The sequence below is a fragment of the Lepisosteus platostomus genome, chromosome 3 (genome assembly GCF_059453375.1).
Source record: "Lepisosteus platostomus isolate fLepPlt1 chromosome 3, fLepPlt1.hap1, whole genome shotgun sequence".
In the NCBI taxonomy this organism is placed as follows: domain Eukaryota; kingdom Metazoa; phylum Chordata; class Actinopteri; order Semionotiformes; family Lepisosteidae; genus Lepisosteus; species Lepisosteus platostomus.
The window spans coordinates 65,166,077-65,174,262 of NC_142613.1; positions in this window are offsets into that span (position 1 = coordinate 65,166,077).

Sequence of the window (8,186 nt, forward strand, 5' to 3'; positions counted from 1 at the left end):
TTTCAGCGAACAAGGCTTTAGTTTTCAAGAGCACCATATTTTCTTTAACTTTCGTAGTGTAAAAGTAATTTGGATACTACCGGTTTGTATTAATTCCTTAGGGAAATTAAAATAACATTCTCTGAGGTCAAAACCTCCTCCTTAAGTTTTCTAACATTATTCGAGATGTGTGCTTTGCTGTGCCACATCCTCTTATAAAAAGACAATATTATGTAACTTTCACTGCATTTAATGTCGACGTTGACAGATGAAATGATGTCTCAGTGTTGCTACACATTATCATTGAAAGGTCAGTGGAGAAAAAGTGATTGTAAGCTTGTAAGTGATTGCAACAAAAGCCGCCGATGCTCTAGTAATCATTGATTACAGAAATTACACTAATGTAGTCTGACGTGGTTTCTCCATATGTCTATGTTCTTTTATTTTTTTTTGTCTCATTCAGATGAATTTGCACTATTGTTGTAGCCTACCGTTGCCTCAGTTATTATTGAATTTGTAACAATAGTTTCTCTGCTGTTGCTAATACAGTACCATGGACCTGTACGTGATTATTCTCAATTATAAAGTACTGTATGACGAAGTATAGAAGAAACACCTTTATCTTATCGATGTTATTTATTTGCATGTTGTGCATTGGAACCAGATTTCAGAGAGCTTAAAACAACTCAGCTTTAGTTGTACTCGTTTAAAGCTGTCAATATACAGTACGCTGTACTTGTTCAAGACTTGAGATTTTCTTTCGTGGTTAATCATCCGCGCTCGTTCATAGTCTTTCCTCCTCCTCTCCTTTTCAACTTTTTCTGTCCTTACAAGCTAACCTACAGTAGTACTAGAAACAAAATAAGCTTAATGGACCTAATGGCCTCCACTTTCTACAGAAACCTTTTTATATTTTTGTTGGCTTACATCCTTTACGTGTGTACATAAGCCTCGTTAATGCAAGCATATTGGGTAGGATAATAAAGCCTCGTTATTTTGCATCCAGTGCAGCCTACCGAAAAATACAACCATAAACCAAAATAAATATCTACATTCTTAACCCATGGATTATTGCGGAGCATATATTTATAGTGACAGAGATTAAGGCAACTTTTGGATTGCAGAAATGAACACCCCAGCTTCAAAGATTTTTATCAAGATTTTTTATAAACGACAGCAAAGAACATTAACCTTTAATTAATTGTATCGCCATATGTACTGTGGGAATTACAAATAAACGAAATTCTCCCGAATCAGAAATGGACTTGCGGTATTCATAAACTTTCACAGGCTGTTTGAATACAAAGATTAAAAAATTTCATTAAAGGCTTTTAGTTAGGTTAGGTTTTGGCGTGTCTCCAATCTTTTCTATCGCAGGAAATATTGTTGCTAAACATGTTAAACAAAATGCTTATTGTTCTTTCAAAGTTCCTTAAATAGCACTTTTAACAGCAGTTGCGGTTTACAAGATTACTCAAGTTTTAAACTTTTATTTCTTTATCTTTCTTTGATTCTGACGAATCAAGTTCTTCAAGTTTTAGTTTCTTTTAAATATTTCCTGATTTCTGACAGACACTTTCTAGTAACATTATGATCATTTATATCATATATCATTATATATTATATCATTTATATATATTGTCCGTTTCATTCAAGTTCTTCAAAAATAGTTTGTATAGAAGAGTACAAATGAAGAATGAACATTACAAAATACAAAAATTAAAACCTGAACTACTAAGGCATAATAGTCTTGGTTATTTATTATGTATCACTACAAAATGATCATCAGTATTGATAATATTGATTGGCACACAAGATACTTTGAAAAATGTATGAAAAGAATATTAAATATATTTAAAATAGATATTTAGTAGTGAAATGGGTGGTAGAAATTGATCCGAAAATAGTTCAAGTAAAATAATCAGTTCAAGAAAGTTGTTTTTATAGTTGCAATCTTGCAGGTATATTAAATCCTCTCCAAGGTATACAATATGTACCTAGTGAGCACAGTGGCCTAAAAAATTGTGGCACTTGATGATAGATAACTTCATGTTTAGTGTGAAAATAACCAATGTTGAGTTTCATGCTTTCATGGGTTAAATGTTTGTGTTCTGTTTTTGAAGAAAAAAAATCTAATTTCATTTCAGGCATATGAAATCATTAAATTAGAAAATCCATTGCAAATCTGTATTGACAGTTTTCTAAAACTTTCAGTTGAAGCCCTCTTCTTTCATATACGCAAGATATCAAAATTGCAAAACCATTAGGTTGCTTTGATAAATTTCACACTGCTGAGTACAGGCTCTGTGCTGTAACGTTCACAGTATGATGAAAGGCTAAAGAATTACAAAGAGATTCTGGCTGGAGTAAAAAAAAAACCCTCCCTTTAATGGCTTTAGCATATTAAAATGTTCCTTTTCATATCTATCGCTTTTTTTTGTTTCGGAAAGCATCAGTATTCACTGCTCAGATATTAACTGTTTTTTTCCTCCTTTAGATCCTTTCATCTTATTCGCTTCATCTCTCACAAAACTGAGCAACAGTTGGGCAAGATCTCAATTACTCCAGGAGTTGCTCTCCACCCTCTCTGTGTCTCCTACTTTTCTATCCCTGATTCACCTTTCTACTCTCACCTCCTCTACTCCTCTACTCTACTCATCAATTTCCCTTTGGGATCAATAAAGTCTTATCTATCTATCTAACCATTTTTTGTGTGTGATTGACTCATTCCCTCTGCTCTCAGTCTCTGTTAACTTCATTCCAGGTTGCTGCTGGAAGAGGTGTTCGTGGAGCCAGCAGGGGGTGCTCACTCTGTGGTTCATGTGGGTCCTAATGCCCCAGTATAGTGACGGGGACACTGTAACGGAACAGTTCTTTCCAGACCCTATGCGGACGACACAATCCGAAATAGTGAGGAAACAGTGGGGAAAAACTCATGCAGGAATATGAGGATGAAAACAGGGGGGCGTGTCCGAAGTGCGCTGGTGCACGAGGGAGGTGTGGCCGAAGCAAACAGTCCAGTAGAAATCCAAAGGGGAAATCCAAAACGAAAGCAAAGGTCCACGTCCGTGTAATCCATCCAAAAACCAGGGATTAAAAACAGGTGCCGGGTCGGGACCGGCAGGAAGCTAAGAACATAACAGAGCCAGGCGCAACCAGGTCCTGGGCTCCAAGATGCGGAGATCAGATGCAGAGCCCGGGTTTATGTCAGCGCCTGGCTTTTAAGGGGGGCTGGAAGGAGGCTTGAACAAGGAATAGGTGCAGGGAATGAGGAAAACAAGGAAGAGCTGGAGCGCCCTTAAGGAGGAGGGACTACAATCGTGACAGACACTATACTGTAAAAAAACAGGCGCCGTCCTTCGGATGAGATGTAAAACTGAGGTCCTGACTCTCTGTGGTCATTAAAAATCCCAGGGCGTTTCTCGAAAAGAGTAGGGTTGTAATCCCGGCATCCTGGCCAAATTTCCCATTGGCCCTTACCAATCATGGCCTCCTAATAATCCCCATCTATGAACTGGCTTCATCACCCTGTTCTCCTCCCCACTGATAGCTGATGTGTGGTGAGCGTTCTGGTACACTATGGCTGCCGTCACATCATCCAGGTGGATGCTGCACATTGGTGGTGGTGGAGGGGAGTCCCCATTACCTGTAAAGCGCTTTGAGTGGAGTGTCCAGAAAAGTGCTATATAAGTGTAAGCAATTATTATTATTTTTTTTTCCTTCAAATCACTTCTTCATATGAATCTTTCCATCCTCTCACTTATCCAACCTGCTCATTCTATTCCCTCTGAACCCGTGTCTCCCTACTCTATAGTCAAGTCATGTCATTTGCCAAACCGCTTTACACCATATGGTGTTGCGGGAAGCATCAGCATCAGCATCAGCATCAGCCTACCTGGCAAGCAACGAGGGCAAGGCAGGGTACACCCTGGACGGGACGCCAGTGCAAGCCGATCATACATAGGGACAATTCGGAGGCCACGGCAAAGGGGGGAAATTTGGCCCGGACACCGAGATAACTCTATCAAGAACTCTTATCAAGAAATGCCCGGGGATCTTTAATGACCACTGAGAGTCAGGACCTCGGTTTAACGTCTCATCCGAAAGACAGCACCCACTACAGTATAGTGTCCCCGCATTAGAACCCACACAGACCTTAGGGTGGGCACCCCCCCCGGTCCCACTAACACCACTTCCAGCAGCAACCATAGATTTCCAGGAAGTCTCCCATCCAGGTACTGACCAGGCTTAACCTTGCATAGCTTCAGTAAGTAGCCAGTTGAAAGCTGCAGGGTGATAAGGCTGCTGGTACTCTATAGTCAATCAAAATTATTCCACATTCTGCTGAGAATAATTTGTAGTTCTTGTGCCATGAACATCTCTTGTCTGCTTACCTTAACTCCATTAAGTGTTCCTCTGAATACCCCTACTATCTCTAATTTCTATAATTTTCTCCCTCCTTAAACCACTTCCACCATCCCCAGCCTGTTCTATTAGATTATTTTGCCTACTTCTTACATTGCTAACACTTATAATCTCTATCTTTCTGCTTCCCTTGACACTTCAAGAGATATTAAGGTTCATTTTTTCCATGCAGTCCTCTCATTTAAAATGTTTCAACATTAATGTTTTGGCATGTCTGCTGATGCTATCGGTATAATTTCAATTTCATTTTTTTCGATTTCAAGCTTTATTGTCCCCTAGGGGAAATTTCTTTTACAGCACAGTCAAACACAACACAATGACAATACACATTATCAAAAGGGAAGAGAATACAGCAGTGTGACAGGAGAAAGAAACAAGAGACAAGAGAGAAGGTAGTTACTTTGCATTGTTTAAGAGTGTGATTGCAGTGGGGATGAAAGATTTCCTGAGTCTGTTGGTTTTACACCTGGCGTCTACCAGATGGGAGAAGTGTGAATTCACAATGGAGGGGGTGAGACACACACTCCCTAATGCTTTTGGCTTTCTTAGTCACCCTCTGTAAAGGATGCTTAAGTTGATTTGATTATTCCCGATTATTTTGCCACTTATATTTACTAATTTACCCAGCCTGTGACAGTTACTGGTACTTATGTTGCCAAACCAACAAGTGAAGCAGTATGTTAAGACACTGTCAGTGGGTGATTTGTAGAAAAGTGTAAGAATAGTTTTATCCACCTTAAAGTACCCGGGTTTTCTTAGAAAGAAGAGTCTCTGTTGGCCTTTTGTATAGATCGTGTCACAACATTTGTCCCATTTTTTTGGTTTTGTCAATGACCAGTCCCAAGTTCTTATAGTCATCGACAATTTCAACAGGCTGACTATCAATTATAGTGGGTTGAGGGGGTGTGGTATTTTTCCTAAAAATGAAAAACCAGTTCCTTTGTTTTTGAGACATTTATCTTTAGGGAGAACTCGTTGCACCAGTTAGTAAAATCATTAAGGATGGGCCCATGACGGTATTCTGTGTTCTTTTAATAAACTGACCAGAGCTGTGTCATCAGAAGACTCAATGAGATGTCTATCTGTGTGTTTGCTTATGCAATCATTGGTGTACAAAATGTACAGCAGGGGGGACAAGACACAGCCCTGTGGTGATCCAATTGAAGTGTAGCGAATGTCAGATAAGCACTTCCCCAATTTGACCAATTGAGACCCGTTAGTTAGGAAGTCTAGCACCCACCTTATCAAGTTCTCATTCAGGTTGAAGTGCTTTGAGAGTTTAATGCATTAGAATGTTTTGGTACAAAAAAAAATCATTTTAACTAGCAGAAGGGATATTTTGTGCCACAGGAACCAACAATGAAAGGACTTGGTTTTGAGAAGTAGAATTATGGAGATGTTTTTGATCATAGGAATAGCATACAATAACTTCTCAGTTGCAGTTTGGGTGTGCTGTAGTCCATGTTTAATTTTTGTTTCTCCCCAAATTTCCCCTCTAAAATTTACCAACAACCAACATGGAAATAGGAAATAAAAACAATGACTACAATCTAGGTATCCACCTGCTTTTTTATCTAACATTCCTAGAGATGAGAAATTCCAGAAAGTAGGCAAAAAGCTTATGCAAAATATTTTGTAATTTTCACCTGTCTCCATTTTAAACAGAACAAATGTATGCAAGAATATTTTATAAAATATAAATAAAACAAATACATACAATCTACTTTGCATTGAGAATTATATCGAGAGAATGAAACCATTTTAATCAAAGAACTTGAACTTATAAATGGATAACATTTTAAACATTTAGAAATGAAATGTTTCACCATTTGGAAATGCTGATGTACAGTATGTTTGTTATTCTACGCCAATGTCCAGTTGTCCTTCAAAACAGTTACAGTATTTCGTGTCTTTAAAATCTGAATGAACTGAAGCCCAGCTCAGTTCTCTCACTGTACTTCTGGTATCCTTTGCATTGACTTTGAAGTCCCAGTGCATTACCAAAATTTGCTTTTATAAAACCAAGTCAGAGCTGGTTTGAAGGAAATGTAAAGTAGAAATTAAGTGGAAAGCCCTTCTAGACATAGACAGAAGAAATGTTATGTACAGCAGTTGCATACTAAAGAATGTACAGTACTGGGTAGTACTAAAAAAAATGAATTAAAAAATGTATTGGGAGTACAGTGGGGCTGGCTCTGTGATTAACATTGCTGACATGGGTTCAGTTCCTGGGGTTCTGTCTGCATGGAGTTTGTGTGCTCTCTCCATGTCCATGTGGGTTTCAACCAGGTGCTCCAGTTTCCTCCCACAGTCCAAAGACATATTGGCAGGTTAACTGGCCTCTGGGCAATTTTGCCATGATGTGAGTGTGTCTGTGTCTGCCCTGGGATGGACTAGTGTCCTGTCCAAGGTGTATCCTGCCTTACCCCTGTTCCTTGGTAAAGCAATTAAAAATGGATGGATGGGTGGATGAAAAAGACTAAATAAGACAAAAATGCAGTTATTTGAGAAAGAGAGATGTCAATGATTAATCCTGATGCCACACTGCATGTCTATGTGTTTTTTGTAGAGCAATGCAAATCATCCTGACCACTACCCCTCTACACCCCCTCTCTAAATGTGTGAACATTTTCTATTTTTTCACTTTTTATTTTTATTTATGTGTATTAATGTTTTTTCACGTGGGTTATTTTAAAGCTATTCGCACAGCAGCTTCTCCGATAAACACAAATATTCATTAATATATTAATAGACAAATATTTTTTAATAAGGTATGGAAGATGAACAGGTAAGAATTCAGAAAAACAATATTAAAAAGCTCTTACAAGGTATTGCACTGGCCAAAGCAAAACTTGGACCTTTCAGCTATAGTCAGCAGACAAATAAGACAATCTCTACAGCATCAAAATATATAAATAATTACATGTATAATCCTATCTCCAGAAATCAATGTGAACTTACTTTCCATTGTCTTGCTAATGGATTTTAACTATAATTTAAATTATATTTACTTATGCTAAGCTACCCAATAAGAATCTCAAAACACTATTTCAAAATATTTGCTTGCTCTTTTTAAAAAAGATGTCACATATTAGTGCTCTGGTTTCATTTGGAAATGAGACAGGTTGTGATCTGAATGTATTATCTCATCCATCCTAAACTCTTTGAAAAGGGCATGTTTCAGTTTTTTAAATACATGAAGAAACATTGTTAGCTGGAAACAAATTCATGATTGCATCTATTCATTTTCTTTTCTTTTTAAAAGCATTAAAAATATCTTTTTTTGGCTGCTCTGTACATAATTGTTTTTATTATTACTATAATATACAATAATAATATGGTATGGTACACATAATATACTATAATGCTATAATAATTACTATAATAGTCCGTACAACAGTTCCAAGGTATGATCCTTGTCAAAATATAATTGGAAGACTAGTGCTAAATCTCTTTAAACCACGAATACTCATGGTTTTGAACTGTGGCAAACCAAAATGGGGTTTCTTAAGAGTTTCTTTAAAATGTGGCAGGCATAAAACACAAAAAACATAAGTGTACTGAAAATAGGCAAGAAAAATCATCTTGATGTGCACAGAAGCATTTATGGATAAACCATAAAGTTAAAGTAAAAAATCTTTCAAAACAACCTTTTCCTGTTTCAACCCAATGAAAAGCATGGAAAGGGGTTAGTGAAATATTCTCTATGAGATTTCAACTCTCAGTTCTTCAAAAAATGATATTAAATAATTATATGTCTCTGTCTCAAAATTGCCGTCACT